Below are 20,508 nucleotides of genomic sequence, written 5' to 3'. Positions count from 1 at the left end.
ATGGTGAAGAAAATCAAATTTTTCCACTTTTATTCGAAAAAGTCTTTCTTGAAAACATCATAACTTTTGAACTACTGGAGCGATTCAAATTCAGGCTGTATATACAGCCATTATATGTCATACCGATAAAGTGGTTCTCAGATTTTCGTGAGAAGTGGTATACAGTATTTGATATATCGTACCCTCGTTATAACGTACACATTTTCAAACAATAATTAATAATTTATCTGTATTTTGATATTAAAGCTTTATTTGTACTTTTAACCAATCCCGAAGTACAACTGTTTTGTGATTCCGGATTCTAAATGAATCTAATTTAAATCAACAGTACGAAGGGAAACATCATGAGAAAGGTTGGCTCCGTCTTCTAGTTGAATTTATTCATTAACCTTACACAAACAGCAACACAATAAAGTAATATAAGCTACGTTTCTGAGTTCTTTATTATGCTTCGATATAACGTAAAATTTTGAAAGTAAAATGTACGTTATATCGAAGTTACCCTGTATTTGTTGTTTATCGCAAAATATTAGACCCGCATTTTTTAATTTTTTTAGGGTGCCCATTTCCATTTTAGGGTGGTCCAAAAAATCAGTTTTTCCCGTTTTTCCGAAAATGGCTTTTTTTCAAAAAAGTCTTTTTTTGAAAATTCATAACTTTTGAACAACTGGTCCGATTCAGGTAATCGATATATCAAATTAAAGAAATTTATCTAGACTTCTTCGAAAAAATATGGTATTTGCGAAAAAAATGAATTCTGTTTTCGTGATTATTGATTGTATCACTTTTTTATAGTTTACATGATTTCGGGACCAAGGGCGCTATATTTTTTTAAATATATTTTTTTAAAGTTCATGATTTTTTACATATCATATACAAAAACCAAGGTTGTATTTTTTTCGTTTTTGAGTTATGATTTTTCAAAGTTAACATATTTTTAATCTTCCTTAGCGACTAGACTACATCTATGCGAATAAAATATTTTTTTTTATAAAGAAGTTGATGAGTTATATATTTTTCCAAAGAAGACTAGCTCATTTACTTCAATTTAATATTTCGATTATCGGAATTGGTTCAGTAGTTCAAAAGTTATAATTTTTTTAAAAGCGTCGCTTTTGGAAAAAAGGAGGAAATGATTTTATAGACCATCGGTTGAATTTTTTTCAAATTCAACCGATAGTCTAAAAAATCATTTCCTCCTTTTTTCCAAAAGCGACGCATAACTCAAAAACGAAAAAAAATCGCATGCATGGTTTTTGGATATGTTGTGTAAAATCCGCAGCTTTCAAGAAAAAATATAATAAAATATAGCGCCCTCTTTGGACTAGGGCCATGAAAACAACAAAAAACTAACTAATGAATAATTTCAAAAACAAAATCCGATCGACATATCAAATTGAGGCCAATAATCGAATTTTCTTTGAAACAAATATTTCATGTGCGAAAAATTTGAATTTTCGTTTTAGCATCTATTGATTGCTGCAATTCTTCATAGTTTTCTCGGTTAAAGATGGAGGGCGCCATATTTTATATTTTTTTTTTTCTTGAAAGCTGATGTTTTTTTTACATAATATATCTCGAAACTAAAGTTGTGTCTTTTTCAGTTTTTGAGTTATGATTTTTTCCAAATTTAACTTGTTTCCAATATTCGTTCTATGCAACTAAACTAGATCTATGGGACTAGGATCCAATTTCTTCGCAAGTGTAATATTCTTTCAAATAAGACTAGCCCATTGGCTCCAATTTTATAAGTCGATTATCTGATTCGGTCCAGTAGTTCAAAAGTGAATTTTTGAAAATGTCATTTTTGGAAGAAAAAAATGATTTTTAGGACCATCGGTGGAATTAGAAAAATCATAACTTGAAAACGAAAAAAATCACATCTCTCATTTTTGGATATGTGATGTAAGAAAAACTCAGCTTTAAAAAATAATAATAAAAAAATATAGCGCCCTCTAGTCCAAAGCCATGAGAGCATCAATAATCAATTACAATAAATAATTACGAAAAAAAATCCACCTTTTTTGAAAGTGTAATATTTTTCTAAAAAACATTAACTAATTGTCTTTAATTGTTTATGTCGATCATCCAAATCGGTTCAGTAAGTCAAAGGTTATGAATTTAAGAAAAAAAAAATTTTTTGGAAAAAAGCGAAAAAATGAATTTTTCGGTCCACCTTAAAACAAAAGTTAGCATCCCAATGAAAAAAAAATTGGGTCTAATATTTTGCAATAAAGAACAAATCTACCACTGCTCATGTAAATCTGAGAACCACTGTATCGGTTATTATTTTTTATTATTTATTATTCATTATTTATTATTCATTATTTATTATTTACTATTTATTATATATTATTTATTATTAATGTTGTGATATTTATGCCAAACAATGGATAATGATCGTAGATTGCAGTTTTGAAAGGTGAATTCAAAAGTTCGTTTGTTCTGGTCTCTCTCTCACAGTTTTTTCTAGTTTATTTCGGAGGTTTCTAGTCAAGATTTTTTTATTTATAGTGAAAATTCAAAAAATAAATGGCGCTTATAGTTATGAGTATCGGTACTATTCATTATCAATAACATTGATATCAGTCTTTAAACAGATTTTCAAGTTAGACTACATTTTGACTCCAAGTTAATCTATCCTTCTATTAGCAAACAGTATCCAAACTTTTGAATGATGATTTTTGTACCAATTGTACAATTTTGCATTCTTTTAGAACGCATCTTCCCACAACTTTGTACTACTGAATGTGTATTTGACCGAAAACAAAATTCTGAATTTAATTGAAAATCTGAATCTGAATCTGAAATCTGAATTTAGACCAGAAAAATTGAGTTGAGACCAGCGTTTTCAAACACTTTAGATGCTTGGTCAAGGAAAATCCGTACTTGATGACCTGCGTTGCACTTTTAAGTTCCTTCCTCTTCCAACGTTGTCTGTCCATCATTTTTTTTTTGTAATTCTGCGACATCTGGAATCAATTAGATAAAAGAAAAGCCTCAAACCTGTAGGACCAATTCACCTCACAGAAACGTGTCCATGTCAGGATTGCTATAATAAAATCTGTGTTTTTTGTCTCAAAAAATCTTTTTATCTGCGTTTTTCCTCAGAAAATCTGTATCGAAATCTGTATCAACCCTTTGCGGTCGTTTGTATGCCTTCAGCCATCACAGAGAAAAAATTATACTAATATTATAATTTATGAAACAGTGTATCAGCCAAAACTTTTTCTAAACGAATTTTGATGTGAACTTATCCACGAATCAAAACGGTGCTACTATGAATAATAGATAACGGTACTCTGTATAAACAAAAGCTGTCATCCATGCTTGAAGAAAGGATTAATGGAAAACTCCATTTATGATTTTTGTGATACATTGCAAAATATATCGCACGAAGTAGAAACATAGCAAATATTTTTTTTAGACATACACATTAAAACATTGTTTAGTAATTAATTATCAGAAGTTTACAAAAAAAGGAATCTTATTCATCTTTCATTGTCTCACAAAGTAATACATCACTACTTTTTCAAGCAAAAATAATTGTGACCAGTACGGAAGGCCTGTCGTCGAAAATTGCGACAAAATCGCAGAATTAACCGAGAAAGACCGGCATAGTAGCAGCCGTAGCATCGGCCAAGAGCTGGGGATAAGTCATCAAACCGTTATTAACCATTTGAAGAAGCTTGGATTCGCAAAGAAGCTCGATGTATGGGTGCCACACACGTTGACGCAAAAAACATCTTTGACCGTATCGACGCATGTGAATCGCTGCTGAATCGCAACAAAATCGACCCGTTTCTGAAGCGGATGGTGACTGGCGATGAAAAGTGGGTCACTTACGACAACGTGAAGCGCAAACGGTCGTGGTCGAAGAAAAAAAATTCATCAAAAATTTTAGTACCAAAAAAAATATTGAAATTTTGAATTTTTTTTTTTTGAGATTTTGAGATTCAGTACTACTCTAATTCATATTTTAATGTGTTTCTACGGCTTTTCTAGATATGTGTGATTTTTTTCAGATTTTTTTCAGTGTTGCGCGGTAGGATCCTACGTCAAACCACATAGGGGTTCAAATAAACCACCAAAATTTCTTATTTAATATCCTTTACAATATTTGCCATACAGCTAGTGATTTGGTTTGGGGGCACTTTTTACTCCCTTACCCGGTCAGGCCCTTTACAGTTTCGCTGCATCAAAATATTCTCCTTCTGTAGGCGAACAGAACTTTACTGCACAATACACGAAAATTTGTTTAATCGGCGGATAAAACCTTAAAACCACGATCGAACAATTCACATTTTCTGACAATCAAAGTGCTTGATGTGTTCAAGGTACCGTTCCCCTCTACATGTTTAATTTTACCAAAGTTTTTTTACAACAATAAAAGGAGATGACATTATAAAAAATCCAAGTTGAGCCGTACTTTTCGAGATAAAGGGGTGGTCCAAATCACCCCGTATGTCCAACTCACCCCGTGTTACCCTATAGGGAAGATAGAACAGGTCTCTGAAAGATACCGTCGGCAAAGTGACTTCTGTAAAATATATTCTGTACGCGCTAAATTTTACAGTTTCAAATTCAAATCGGTTTTTATAGAAAGTATCCGAAACATATTCAGTTGCGCGCGAAAAAAATTAGTGTTTCAGTGACTAAAATTTTGTAGGTTTTAAAGTTTTTGAGTTATTTTTTTTAAAGTTTAAAAAACTTAAAATTTAAAAAATAATCCAGCAAGTCTCCTACACACTGATACTTTTGGTAATGTTTCCAATAAAAAAAAAGTTTTGGAGAAAAATGAATTTCAATTTTTAAAATAATTTTTTTTCATCGCAATTTAAAAAAATTGTATTGTTTATGAAAATTTAAACAACATTTTATTTTTTAACAATCAATTCGAGTTGACATTTTTGTAAAATATTGAAAAAAAAGGCGGCCCTTTTCAAAAAGTGGTTTCATTATTTTTCCATTGAAAATGTGAATGTTATATCGAATGACGTTATACAGGGTAACTTCGATATAACGTACATTTTACTTTCAAAATTGTACGTTGTATCGAATTGTACGTCATATCGAAGCATAATAAAGAACTTAGAAATGTAGCTTATATTATTTTATTTATTGATGTTCGAGTAAGGTTAATGAATAAATTCAACTAGAAGACGTAGCCAACCTTTCTCACAATGTTTCCCTTCGTACTGTTGATTAAAATTTGAATCATTTAGAATCTGGAATCACAAAACAGTTGTACTTCGGGATTGGTTAAAAGTACAAATCAAGTTTTAGTATCAAAATACAACTAATTTATTGTTCTTTCAGAAAAACAATACTCAAAAAAAATATTCCTTTGGACTTCGAAAATGTGTACGTTATATCGAGGTAAAATGTACGCTATATCGAGGGACGTTATATTGAGGGTACGTTATAACGAGGGTACGTTATATCGAAGTTTCCCTGTATCGATGTTTCCTTGTACTTATTGACTTCGAAGGGAAAATAAAATAGATACAGAGATTGTTGCAACCGCTATCATTAGAAAAAGGGTAAACAAATAAGAGATATTCATTGAATCATAGTAGAAGGCTTTGAATATAAGGGTGTAAAAAATATTCTATTAATATTGAATGTAAATACAAATGAATGACAAATCCTCGTCATATAAAATTTCAGTGCGTTAAGCGATCTTAGGAGATAAATAAAATTCCTGGAAAAGATTAAAGATTGAACTTATAGAACATTACCACTCCGAATGGACAATGGCAATGGCAAGGTATTGGACATTCAATAGGACCTTCACATAGCCAAAAACACAGATTTAAAAACCGAAAACACCACAGTGAATTTCAAACCGACAGTCTGCTCAGTTTCTAAATCTTCCCACCAAAAACGGAAGCCACAAAAACTTATCTCTCCTGAAATTTTCACTAGCACCTGAGTCGAATTTTCATAACTTTTTAATATTTTTTTTTGTGTTTTCAATACATACCACAACATTCAATTGCATTCCATTCATTCGTATCGTGCATCAATTACATTAACAGCGACAAATTTCAACTGCTCTGTACGCTCTGTTCTCAATTGTAACTATCCACCGAAAAGATGAATCTTGGTATCCACATTGCTGGTGGAAATAGAAAATCGCAAGTACACATACAAACGCACATCCTTGAAAATTTAAAACAAAACCAATCAGTAATTGCTAGCATCATCCTCATTGTTGGTAGAAAAACATAATTGTTGTGAATCTAACACAAAAAAAACTCTTTTGACGAGAAGCTACACAATACATGTATATTCTGTTGAGGGTGATCCCGCAATTATAGCCACCCTGTGTATTGCTTATCAAATCTGATGTATTCACCGGAATAGAACTAAAATTTTAGGATTTTCAGTAAACATCTAGATAGACAAAAAAATGGAACGAGTTATTTTTTTCAATGTTCATAACCCTTAGAAAAATATTCTTATTTGGAAACAATTTGCTACATTTGGCTTTGTAATCAGTGCCGAAAATATTCACGTTCACGGCATTCAAATACGGCGAATTTCAGCCTGTCTTGTATTGACAACCTACTGCTCAAGCGAGAGTCGATAAATATGGAACAACACTATCAATGAACACCAGTGCAATGAACATCAACATCAGCTTGCCATAAAGTTCATTTTTCATTTGCATATTCATTTTCGCCATGATATTCGTAACGTCGAAATTGAATATCATTGCGTGTTAGTGAAAATCAAAGCATAAAATTCAACGTCAACTAATTGAGAGTGAAATCGATTAATGGTAAATGATAGCCATTTATTATACAAAATTCTTGTTTTTGGCGACATTGGCAATGAAATGTATGGTATAACTCTAGCTATATTTTATGAATCTACTCCCGATTGGCCAGAAATGGCGTACACCCCAATTATATGGGCAATGGGTGACAATAACAGACGAGCGAAAAACGAACATAATCTTTTTTGATTTCCGGTTTAATGATACTGGCTATAAATGACAAGAATCATATAAAACCCCTTCTTCTTCTTCTTCTTCTTCTTCTTCAATGGCACTAACGTTCCTAGAGGAACTTCGCCGTCTCAACGTAGTATTACTTGCGTCATTTTTATTAGTACTTAGTTGAGATTTCTATGCCAAATAACACGCCTTGAATGCATTCTGAGTGGCAAGCTCTAGAATACGCGTGATCACAGTGCAAGTCGGAGGAAATTTCTTTGACGAAAAATTCCCCCGACCAGAACGGGAATCGAACCCGAACACCCGGCATGTTAGTTATGATGCTAACCACTCGGCCACGGGTGCATATAAAACCCCTACGATATGGGTATTGGATGGAAGGGCCTCAACAGCGGAAATCGAATATCGTATTCCGTTGGCTTCCGGTGCATTGAAAACCTCCCTAGGAGACCGAAAATGGAGTTAGTGAAATGGAGTTAGATAAAGAAAGTGTTAGAAACTAAGATCGTGTTAGAGCGATGGCGATAGTAAAAGATCATATAAAGCGAAAACGGAAACGGGAACGGACCGTACCCTTCACGGTAAAGATCGCGAGTTCAATTCTCACTCCCGATATTCTTCCAAAAATGGAAGTGACAAGCCAGCCAAAAAGGTGTTGAAAGTCATTATAATACAGTATAAAAAAGAAACGGAAACGGAAACGGAACGCTCAACGCCGTTCAACGCTAGATGTCGCTCAACCGCTCAACACCGCACAACGGTCAACGCTCAACGAAAGCTAATGTTGCCTTCTCCGGATTCCTTTGTTTCTAAATATGGAAATCAAACACGTTTTCAATAGAAATTCACTGCAAGCGATGAGGATCAACTTAACGTTTGTGATAATCACCTGAAATTATTGACATTAATGGAAGTGCCTGAATGCAGGCTTTCCGAAATTCGTTCATGCTCTATTCGTTCAATATACCAGACAAAGTTCACGCGTCTCGACTCTTGTGTTATACTCATTATGACAGATATGGCGTTGAGTTTCAACAGAAGAAAATTCATCCGACACTGGGAAAAATCTAATGTCTTCATTCGTGAACAGATTTTGATAATTTGTTGCACTGTTTGTAATACATACTCTTACATGGTATAATTTACAAGACTTATAACTAGTTCAGTGAAAAATTAAAATATCAAAATGTCTGAATATCGATCAACCATCTCCATGTAAATCGCAAAAGATTAGTCACTGGTCGAACCTTTATCCTAAGGTAGTGCAATATTTACATGGGATTCAATCGCTACACATTGGGCCACAATGTCATCAACAAACACAACCTCCCACAATCGATTTGATGCTGCGGGGTTAAAGGAATGCAACGGAACCATACTTACAGAGCACATTGACCATGATTTCCCTACTGTCCAGTTAACCGACCGACGATTATCGGCGGTGCATCCGTAGTGACCGCCGCTGGCGTGGCGGGTGGAATGCATCACATCGAACACGGTTCCGGTTTTGCTCACTTCCCCGCCGGGCAGCATATTGTTCTGTCGGAGGAGAAATGTTTTTGGTGTTAGTAAAATACTGGGTCACATCCGGAAACAATGCGCGCTGTATTGGGAGTGGAGTTTGACCGAACTTGACCGCGTTATCCCGAAGGGTGGCCATCACGATCATCACTAGAAATAAATTTGCATTGTGGCTCTTGTAATGGGCATCGCTTGGCCAAAGTTTCTACATGGACAAACAAATTCGCGTCTGGTCTCTATGCTCGATTATCGTAACGAGATTCCCCTATTCCATTACTAGAGGTAGAGTAGATCATTTAAGGTCGAGACCACATTAAAATTTGAATCGTGTTCCGTCACGGCCCCAAATCACATTATTCACCCTGGTCCGAATATAGTTTGTGTCGCGTGATGCAACCATCCCGAGCTTCGGAGTGATTTGGGACATTTGTGGCACTAAGTTTATTACCCGAGTGGCTCCCGTTGTCCAATTTTCACGTCGGTTGATCTTCACCGTCTAGGTGGGAGTCAGGGTTATCGTGGTGCGTTCGATCATCCGTCCGTTCGTCCGACGGATGCTATTTATCCAAGCTGATTAAGATTGAAATACAAGCGAAGGCGACATTTGAGTGATGCATTTGGGCGGAATTTGGCTGCTCTGAGTGTGGGGAGAACACGCAGACACAATCCAATGATGGTGGCCCAACGGATTGGTCACCACATTTCGGTTGCAGCATCGTGGTTGCATGAAATGAAACAGTGTTGGACAACTTGGACGGTGTTTTCACCTCACGGTTCTATAATTGGTTTTTGTGGAATATTAAATTGGCGTTCGAAATGTGAATTCTGGTGGCGCCGTAAAATGGTCCGTTTAAATGCGGTTTTGCGGGAAGTGTTACATTGCTATGGGTGATCGAAGATTAATTGTCGATTCGCGATGGATAATCATTGAGGCGAATGATTGTGATGTTCTAGAATGGTTGAACATAACTGGTTCGTATCAATTTGATATGTTTTATGAAGGATGCAAGAATATAAGTCCATAATGAAACAAGTATTGTTTGATAACACAATACCCAGATAAACTCTCGATGGTGAATTAAGAAAGTTAAAAAAGCCACAAAGTATCTAGTTGTAGTATGATCAGAAAATTTGCCAACACTTGTGTTCTTCTTGTCCCTGAAGACATATTTTGTTATGATCCATTTAGTCTCGGGGACTCTACATACCATTCCAATTTTTTCAATGGTTCACAATATTGATTGTGGCTAGTTTCTCATACTGTTTATTGGGTGTGAAACTTGTTTCGTTCCGTTTTTTTAATGAAGAACACATTTATTTGAATAATAGGATAATTTAATACTTTATTCAAAGTGTTGGTCATCACCAGAAACTATTTTTTCCCATCTTTCTGGCAATTTACAGCTTCCGTTGCGAAAGGAACTTTCAACTCTTGAAGCCATGAACGAATCCAACCAATGTTTAATACCTTGTTCTGAAGTAAATCGTATTCCACTCAAAGCGTTCTGCATCGATCGAAGCAAATTGTAGTAGAAGCAAATGGCAAATGCTCGAACAGCAGCAGCAGCAGACCGAGACTTGTCAATATGGACGTTTTTCGGCAATAGTCCGCATTAAACGGATCAACCGTTATCTGTAGAAGTCTCCATTGATCGTTTGACCATGTTTTAGCAGCCTTCCGATCCCTCCAAATACAGATCATTACTTTGGTACTTTTGTATTACTTCGGTTATCCGGCTTCGGTGTTGATGTTCCTGGTCGACCGGGCTCTACAAACGATCTTTTGCATTTTAAGATGAGTCCGTTGTCTTCCCCGGTAACGATTCGATGTTAAAAATGCTTTCTTTTGTACCGTTCAAGCAACATTTCGGAAATGCAAAATTGCCGTTCGACATCTCTCGTAATTTGTATGAAAAACAATTTCCTTGCTTTTAGATGTATCCTGCGGCTTTGAGTGGTTTCGAAATAGTTTGACAACTCGACTATCCAATGATTGTGCAAGGTCTGATTGCGTTCTACACGAATCTTGATCGAGTGATGTCTCTAACTCTTCGTCTTCAAACTTTTTCGGTTAACCCGGACGTTTGTTGTCTTCAACACTAAATTCACCACTTTTTATTCAGCCAAACCATTCCCTACAAAATCTATCCGAAAGTGCAAAATCACCATATATTTCCACAATCAATCGATGCGCTTCAACTACATTTCTCTTCAAAGGAAATAGAACATCAAAACATCATCAAAACCCAGTTAACCCTTTATAAGGTCGTGGAAACTAGATGAGCTATCGACTCAAACTTCAGAGAACATAATCCTTACATGAGGAAGAACACATATTTGCCATTACTAAAATAAATAAATTGTTGAAACTATTGAAAAAATTGGTGGCAATATAGTTGCCATTGCCCGTTAACCCCAAAAACACTGTTTGTCACTATCTTGCCAGCTCACTTTATTGCGCCTTTGGTTGTGGAAAAATTAAAACAATATTTTAGTGCAGCGAAAAATATTTTTTATATAGACCTACAAAGAAAAAACTGAAAATTTTAATTTTTACCAAATACACCATTTATTTTATTGAAAAAACTGCATGATCTTACACAGTAGATCATAAATAGAACGCTTACAGTATGCAATTTATCAACTTGTTGCATTTTGCCACGGCCTTATAAAGGTTTAAAACAAACGACGAATTGTTACGAATTTTGAATCATCTAATAATTGTAAATAAATTTAAAATTTTGATCCAATGCGCTTTAACATTATGTTATCAAAACTTTTAAATTTCGACAAGGCGAATACCTATTCAAGTTTGGCGATCGATTATTATTAAAAATTAATAAATTTTAATTGATGTATGGAGCTAAGTGATGGTGTTCACCGCATAGTTGACGTAAGACTGCGAAATTATTCCATTAATTTCGCATATTTATAAATTCGGATATTATTTTAGATACGGAACGAAACGAAATTCAGCAATCAACGTACCTGCACGAATACGACGAATTTTAACCGACTGAATACCGCGATTCCACGAATGCAGATAAAGAATTAACTTCTACCATGCATTTAGTAGCTAATCAGAAAATAAACTGACATTTTTCCTAGGATGAAATTATGCACTACGATATCCATTATCATTCACTGTTGATAGACTTACAAGACGCTATTTGTTCACACTCTTGTTATTCAGCAATGTCCCGCTAGCTATGCAGCCAACTTGGTGTTATTTTTTTCCGCACAAGAGTTATCACACCACACGTGACTCTCACCGTGTTTCTTGACTCTCTCTCTCGGTTGTTCAAAAAGGGGCCTCCCATTTTGAATCCACCATCGACCTCACCTTCCTCATCTGTTACATCCAATTCCATTCCACTATCTACTTTATCCCCCCCTTTCTGTTGTTTCCTATTCCTCTCAATCATCAACCTCATCTACCTCCCCGCCCCTGCGGTGTCCCCTCCCCTTGTCAGAATCTCTCCAGAAAATTCACCTGGAACTGGCCCGTCGGTTGTTTTCTTCCGGCCAAAACCAAATGGAAAAAGGCTTCAACGTGATTCATATCATGAAAGATATGGACAGATACACTTCTGTATCAGAAATTCACAGGGATAGACCGAACAAATTGCGAGTGACTAACTGGATAAAGCAAACGAGATTGTTTCTGATAAGCATTTCACACTCGAGTATCGCGCATTTATTCCCTCCCATGACGCAGAAATTTAGGGGAGGAGATGAGATAACTGGAGCTCTCTTTGATAGAAATCAATGGTTTGGACTATCGCCAACTCGGTAAAGTCTCCCATGAAGGAGAAAATACCAAATTTACGCTGTCTAACTCGGTTCGAGTTACATTTGCTAGCTTCACCCTCCCTGACTACGTTATGCAAGTCCCTGTGGTATCTTGAATTAAAGTGCAGCTCTGATGAGGTATGTAAACAAAGGGAGTTCTGACTGTCACGTCAATAAAAATAGATTTGTTACGATTATTAGGAGTTTTGCATAGAAGATTTATCACATTGGCGATCCTGCCATAATAGGCATTGTGAAAACGTTGAATCTTGTGAACTGAGCTGAGTTGGATTTTACCTCGGATTATATTTAGGATACGATAGTTGAGTCGAGTAAGCTTTACCAGCTTGGCCAGCTTTTAGTTATATTAAATACTATTGATGTACCATATTTAGTCGGGTTCAGCCCAAGACCAATATTTGATTGGATTTGTACCGAGTTTCAGCTTAAGAGGGTATTCTAGTGTAGAGACACGCATTTCGGAGGTTTTTTGGAGTTCCGTAAAAATTAAACAAAGAATATTTTTAGTATCCATTATATCATTATTTGTTCATCTACCTTTTAACAATGGAACAAAAATTGAACGAAGAATAAATATTCATAACTAGAACAGTTAAGAGTTGATGAAGTTAGAGGGTTCAAAAAAAAGTTATGCCATGGCGTACACGATTCCAACCCCTCTGGTTATCTGAAACAAAAAAATCGAACAGATTATGAATAAGTAAGATGCCGCTATCGCATGAATCTCGGAAAAGTCAAAAACATCATTTTTTGACAAAATAGCGGCCGTTTGAAAAACAAAATGCAGTTTAAAATGTTTTTTCTCACGTTTCCCGATTTTTTAAAAATAGTAAAACTTCAAAAATATCATATTTTAGAAGTTCATGCGATAGCGAGCTGCCTGCAGATTGTATCCATATATACTTGACATGAATCGGTTCGGTAGAACTTGAGATATCGTGTACGCTAGTTTGAAAAAAACTCGTTTCGAGAAAAACGCGTTTGAAGTTATGGCCGTACCAGCTTAGATACCGCATCACTAAAATGGCTCTAGCTCGGTGAATAATAGATTTTTCGATAAGTCCTTTCTAGGGTATATTCTTGAATGCCTAAACTACAGAAATATGAAGGAAAAAAAATTGTTTTTTTTCAGATTTCTAGACTAGAATACTCCCTTAAGGTCAGAATCACTGCATGCGAAACATTTGAGTCGGGTAAAGCTCAATGCTATATTGTAGTAATATCAAAACCTATAGATTCACAATATTGAGACGGGTTCAGCACAATGCCTGTATTTGGTTAAAGGGCCTTGCCGGGTAAGGGAGTAAAAAGTGCCCCAAACCAAATCACTAGCTGTATAGCAAATATTGTAAAGGATATTAAATAAGAAATTTTGCTGGTTTATTTGAACCCGTATGTGGTTTGACGTAGAATCTATAGTGAAAAACGTATTTTCTCGTTTATTTCACGCCATTCTCAATAGATCCGAGATAAAAATTTGAAAAAAAATACTGAATGTACATCTTACCACGTTGTATCAAGAAAAAATTTCATCAAAAATTTTAGCACTAAAAAAAAATATTTAAATTCTGAAAAATTTTTTTTTGGGATTTTGAGATTCAGTACTACTCTAATTTATATTTAAATGTGTTTCTACGGCTTTTCTAGATATGTGTGATTTTTTGAGATTTTTTTCAGTGTTGCGCGATATCGAAAATATTTTTTTTTGTATTTCCAAAGAGTGGATAGGTAAGGGAGTAAAAAGTGCCCCCAAACCAAATCACTAGCTGTATAGCAAATATTGTGAAGGATATTAAATAAGAAATTTTGGTGGTTTATTCGAACCCCTATGTGGTTTGACGTGGGATCTATAGTGAAAGACGTATTTTCTCGTTTATTTCACGCCATCCTCAATAGATGCGAGATAAAAATTTGAAAAAAATACTGAATGTACATCTTACCACGGTGTATCAAGAAAAATTATCAAAAAAAAATTCATCAAAAATTTTAGTACTAAAAAAAATATTGAAATTTTGAATATTTTTTTTTGAGATTTAGAGATTCAGTACTACTCTAATTTATATTTAAATGTGTTTCTACGGCTTTTCTAGATATGTGTGAGTTTTTGAGATTTTTTTCAGTGTTGCACGGTATCAAATTTTTTTTTTATATTTCCAAAGAGTGGATAGGTAAGGGAGTAAAAAGTGCCCCCAAACCAAATCACTAGCTGTATAGCAAATATTGTAAAGGATATTAAATAAGAAATTTTGGTGGTTTATTTGAACCCCTATGTGGTTTGACGTAGGATCTATAGTGAAAAACGTATTTTCTCGTTTATTTCACGCCATCCTCAATACATCCGAGATAAAAATTTGAAAAAAATACTGAATGTACATCTTACCACGGTGTATCAAGAAAAATTATTAAAAAAAAAATTTATCAAAAATTTTAGTACTAAAAAAATATTTAAATTCTGAATTTTTTTTTAAGATTTAGAGATTCAGTACTACTCTAATTCATATTTAAATGTGCTCTTACGACTTTTCTAGATTGATAAATATCTTCAAACTGTTTTTTTTTTCAAATATCTAATAATAAAAATAAAATTTAAATAAATACACAGTACAAAAAATGTTATAGATTTTCTGGCATTTCAAAATTTTGAAAAAAATATAACTTTGAGACCCACTCCTGCTCAAATTTTTATTTAAATGCGTTCGTATGTGTCTTTTTCCTACATGTGGCGTAATTTTTCCTGAATTTTTAAGAGCATTGTGTGACACAAAAATAATTTTCTTCATTGTCTGCACTATTATTTTTATTTTTTTGAAATCGATTATAAAAAACAAATCGGATTTGTGGTCTCAAAGTTATATTTTTTTCCAAATTTCGAAATGCCAGAAAATCTATAAATTTTTTTTGTACTGTGTATTATTTTTTTTATTATTAGATATTTGAAAAAAAAACAGCTTGGAGATATTTATCAATCTAGAAAATTCAAAATTTCAATATTTTTTTAGTACTAAAATTTTTGATGAAATATTTTTTTTTGATAAATTTTCTTAATACACCGTGGTAAGATGCACATTCAGTATTTTTTTCAAATTTTTATCTCGGATCTATTGAGGATGGCGTGAAATAAACGAAAAAGTGCGTTTTTCGCTATAGATCCTGCGTCAAACCACATAGGGGTTCAAATAAACCACCAAAATTTCTTATTTAATATCCTTTACAATATTTGCCATACAGCTAGTGATTTGGTTTGGGGGCACTTTTTACTCCCTTACCTAACCACTCTTTGGAAATATAAAAAAAATATTTTTTGATACCGCGCAAAACTGAAAAAAATCACACATATCTAAAAAAGCTGTAGAAACAAATTAAAATATGAATTAGAGTAGTACTGAATCTCTAAATTCAAAAAAAAAAAGTTTTCAAGATTTCAATATTTTTTTAGTACTAAAATTTTTGATGAAATTTTTTTTTGATAATTTTTTTTTGATACACCGTAGTAAGATGCACATCCAGAATTTTTTTCAAATTTTTATCTCGGATCTTTTGAGGATGGCGTGAAATAATCGAAAAAGTTTGTTTTTCACTATAGATCCTTCGTCAAACCACATAGGGGTTCAAATAAACCACCAAAATTTCTTATTTAATATCCTTTACAATATTTGCCATACAGCTAGTGATTTGGTTTGGGGGCACTTTTCACTCCCTTACCCAGCCAGACCCTTTGCGTCGAGTTCAGCTCAAGGCCAGAATTAGTGCATGTGGGTAAGATGAGTCGGGTAGAGCCCAAGCCCAGTTTGTAATTATTTCAAGTTCACCATGCTGAGTCGGGTCCAGCCCAAAATCAACATATAGTGGAATCATTTAAACCAGGTTCATCTGACATTTTCGATACTATTAAATTTGTTATATAGGGTGCTGCAGAACAACTTTGTTGAAGATTCAGATTGTAGTGCGATCTTCAATCTGTAGATCTTTCACTGGAACTGATATTATAACTACTAAGGACCGTATCGTTATTTATGGGTACGCCTTAGAGTCTCCGTCTGAAAAAGACTATAGCTTGTTTTGACAGCTGTTTATTTTTCTCCTGTTGTTGACACAGTTAGCGTTCAGTTAGCATTGTTAAAATATCGTTTTTTCCTAAAAGTGCAATCATGAGAGGGCTAACAGAAGAAAAACGAAAATCCATTGTGACCAGATACTGCTCCGAAACAGGAATATCAATGAGAAAATTGGCGAAGGCGGAAGGAGTAAGCGTCCATGCGGTCCAAAACGCTATCAAGCGATTTGGTATGTATAATACATTGAAGGATCTACCCGGTCGCGGCAGAAAACCTGGGCCATCCAAGCCAAACTTGGATAAAAAGATTTGCAGGCAATTTGAAAGAAAAAAGGAATTATCGATACGGGATTGCGCAAAAAAGTGTGGAACATCAATCGGTATGGTTCAACGTGCCAAAGAACGTAACTCACTGAAGGCATATAGAAAGCAAAAATGTCCCAAACGCAGCCAAATTCAGGCAAGTTCCGTGAAAACCCGTGCCCGTAAGCTTTACGATGGGATTTTAAGCAAACGCGAACTGTGCATCGTCATGGATGATGAAACCTACGTCAAACTGGACTACAAAACTCTTCCTGGGGCACAGTTTTACACTGTAAAGCAAGGAACAGATGTCCCGAACGCGGAGAAGTCAATTTTTTGCGAAAAATTCGGTAAGAAAGTGCTGGTTTGGCAAGCTGTTTGTCAATGTGGCATGAAATCATCTCCTTTCTTCACTCTCGGGAATATGAATGGTGAAATTTACCGGAAAGAATGTCTCCAAAAGCGTGTGTTACCGCTCATCCGAAAGCACACTGGTCCGACACTATTTTGGCCTGATTTGGCATCATGCCACTATGCACGTTTGACCTTGGATTGGTATCGCGAGAATAATGTCGATTTTGTGGAAAAGGAGATGAATCCTCCAAATTGTCCGCAAATAAGACCTATTGAAAAATTTTGGGCTTTGATGAAGGGACGACTGCGGAAGAAGGACAAGGCAGCCGATGACCTTGAGCAGTTCAAAAAGGATTGGATAAATGTGAGCAAACAAGTCGATGAGACGGTTGTCCAGAACCTAATGAGGGACATCAAGAAGCAGGTGCGATCATTGGCGCGAAAATCAGAATCTTGATTATTTTTTACTGTTACTCCTTTCTTTCATTCATAAGATACAATATTTTGATATCAGAACTGAAAAATAAATGCAATATTTGAAATAAAGCTGTGTTTTGAGCGTACCCATAATTAACGATACGGTCCTTAATGAAGTTCAAGAATGTTATTACATTTTCAGATTTTTGTAATTGTACTTATCGGTGGACATCATGCTGCAGGTATGAACAAAACAAAAAGAATTTGATGGTTAATGGTTAATAGTTAATTCACAAATAATGATGAGAAATCAAAGTGCGATGAGAGAATGATTAATTAACTATTGAATACTAAAACTGTGAACAAAAATCGAGGATCGAGTTTCCGAAAACTGAAGGACGTCTAAAGTATAAATACAGTAAAACACTTAATCGATATAAACTAACATTCGTTTGTACGATAGACAAATATGTTGATGCTCCTTATAAAATCACGTCAGTTGGGGTCACTATAGAGGAATTCCACTCCAAATCGATCAGAAAACAACAAAATTTGATCAGGCCCTCTTCAATTTTTTGAAACTTGGTACTTATGATGGAAATCACTTGAAATCTCAATTTTCGTTGTCATATGACCAATTTTTATACGGCTGATTTTAGAAAAGAGCATATTCAAAATCATTGATCTATCTTTAAAAAAATTGTGACTCAAAATCCAGATGTCTGATTGAAATATGATGTTTGACAAAGTTGACAAATAACATTTAAAATACACTGTTGAAAAAGTCACAGGAGGGTTGTGTCCGAGATAGTTGACGTAGGATTCCGTTAGGCTATCTGTTGATTTTGGATATGTTTGAAGAATTATATCGTTAAACTCTTTGATAATGATTTGGTGGCCCTGAAAAGGGCCGTTTTGTTTGGAAACATTTCATCAATCCATCATAAAATGACTGAGCAATACGCGTTTGAAATTGGACAATTTTCACGATGTGCTCGATTTTCGATTTTCAATTTGTACCCTAATATGTTCCCGAAAGACGTAATATCCTACGTCAAAAAATCTTACTCAAAAATTGACTTCAATGTCATAAACTTTTATATCTCGGAATGCACCTTTTCGTTTTTTTTTTCACGTCACTCTCAATAGCTTTGAGACAAAAATATGAAAAAAATACTGAAAGTACATCCTACTAAGGTGTATCGATCAATATTTTCAAATAATTTTTTCGTCAAAAAAATCAAATACTAAACAATGTTTAAATTAATTTTAATTTTAAATTAAATTAGTACTGCTCTAATATTTATTTAAATTTTGTTTTTATGTGTATAAATTGTGAAAAAAGATTTTTTTCTCGTATCTTAAAATGTATGAGATTATCTTTACATTGGATTTAGATGGTTTACCAAATTCATAGGAGTCAGCAGTACGACAGAGCTCTGTGAAAAAAAATTAAGTCCTTGTGGAAATATCATTCGGATTAATGAGAAGAACACTTAAAAAAACCCAAATTATTATTTATTTTAAATTTTAACCTTACAATTGAAAACCACGAATACAAGAAAATAATCGATTTCAAGAAAATAAAAATAATAATGCAGACGATGAAGAAAACTATTTTTGTGTCTCGCAATGCTCTTAAAAATTACGAAAAAAAATTACGTACAAAAATGATACATACGAACGCATTTAAATAAAAATTGGAGCAGAAGTGGGTCTCAAAGATATATATTTTTTTAAATTTCGAAATGCTTTAAAATATAAAAATAAATTGTACAGCGTATTTAAAAAAAATATATATTTTTAGATTTTTTGATGAAAAAATTGTTTGATAATATTTATCGATACACCTTAGTAAGATGTACTTTCAGTATTTTTTCTTATTTTCTACTCCCTTACACGGCCAGGCCCTTTATGAAATTTCAATACTTTTTGAAATTGTAACCATTTAAAAAAAGTAACTTAAAAAATAAAATTTACATGCGATTCAACATGAAAAACGATATACGGCGCGGACTCGATTATATACAGTTTTTGATTTCTTTTCGCTGTATAATATTGAATCCTGTATATAATCGAGTCAAACAATCTTTTTTTTAATTGTTATTTTGCATGTATTTTTGGTTTTTTGAAAATAAAAGAATAATTTGGTTTTTGATTCATCCCCTTAAAGTCAGAAAACATCTTTCTCACACGAAAAAATATATGTACCCAGATTCTCTCAGGAGGTGATAAAAAATCATATTTGATGAAAAAAAATCCTCCTACGCATATGTTCGAATTTCAACAGTTTTTGAATTTTTTTTTTGTTTCGGACTCTGTTGTCTCAAACTGGCTCTACATTAAAAAGTACGCTACGGAAGACGATTCTGACGCTTTCATTTGAAAGATGAGAAAATTTAGTACAGGATATAGTAGTGGAACAACTAAATTAGTGGATTTTGATTACATTTTGGAAGCGAAAAACCTTGAAAGTGGGTAATTTTTGATGTGTTATTATCAATTTTATCCTAAAAAATTATATTAAACTAGATTGTTTCTATCAATTGAATTGAAGCTCTTCAACCGCTCTACAATTTGGTTTTTGACACCCAACTTCTATCTGTCTTAATTTGGATGCAATATCGATATAAACAATTCCTGGTGAAAATTCACTATTTTTACCCCACTGTACATGTAATAGCCACTTAAACTTCACCTTAACGTTGAAAGGTTGCATTTCTTCTTGAGTGAAATGTGAAAGTGAAATATAGAAAAATAGTTTTTTCCAAACTGTATATAAAGGGTGTGTCACATCAAATTGCATCACGGAAGAAACGCTGTAGAAATTTAATTTTTAGGAATTATATCTTCAGCTTTCGCTTTAAAATCAGATAAGAGTGTATAGATCATGTTGGCCATGCTTCACTGTCAATTTTTCGTAAATTTGGAAAAATGTCGTCGAACGAAAAAGAGCGTCGTGAATTAATCCTGTACACTCATTTCGAGGTTCCGGAGTTGTCACATCGGGACATCGGTAAGATGCTGGGAATCGTCCAATCCAGGGTCAGCAGAGTACTAAAACGATACTTCGAGAACCTAA

At 34.1% G+C, this 20,508-nt stretch overlaps 1 pseudogene; it reads right to left on the bottom strand.

The window, feature by feature from the left end:
• LOC129765667 (replication factor C subunit 3-like) overlaps positions 1–20,508 on the bottom strand; it is a 99,073-nt pseudogene that overhangs the window by 6,290 nt on the left and 72,275 nt on the right.

The sequence above is a fragment of the Toxorhynchites rutilus genome, chromosome 2, assembly GCF_029784135.1.
Source record: "Toxorhynchites rutilus septentrionalis strain SRP chromosome 2, ASM2978413v1, whole genome shotgun sequence".
Lineage (NCBI taxonomy): Eukaryota > Metazoa > Arthropoda > Insecta > Diptera > Culicidae > Toxorhynchites > Toxorhynchites rutilus.
The sequence above is the reverse complement of the archived record's forward strand: the minus strand, read 5'-3'. Positions and strand labels throughout refer to the sequence as shown.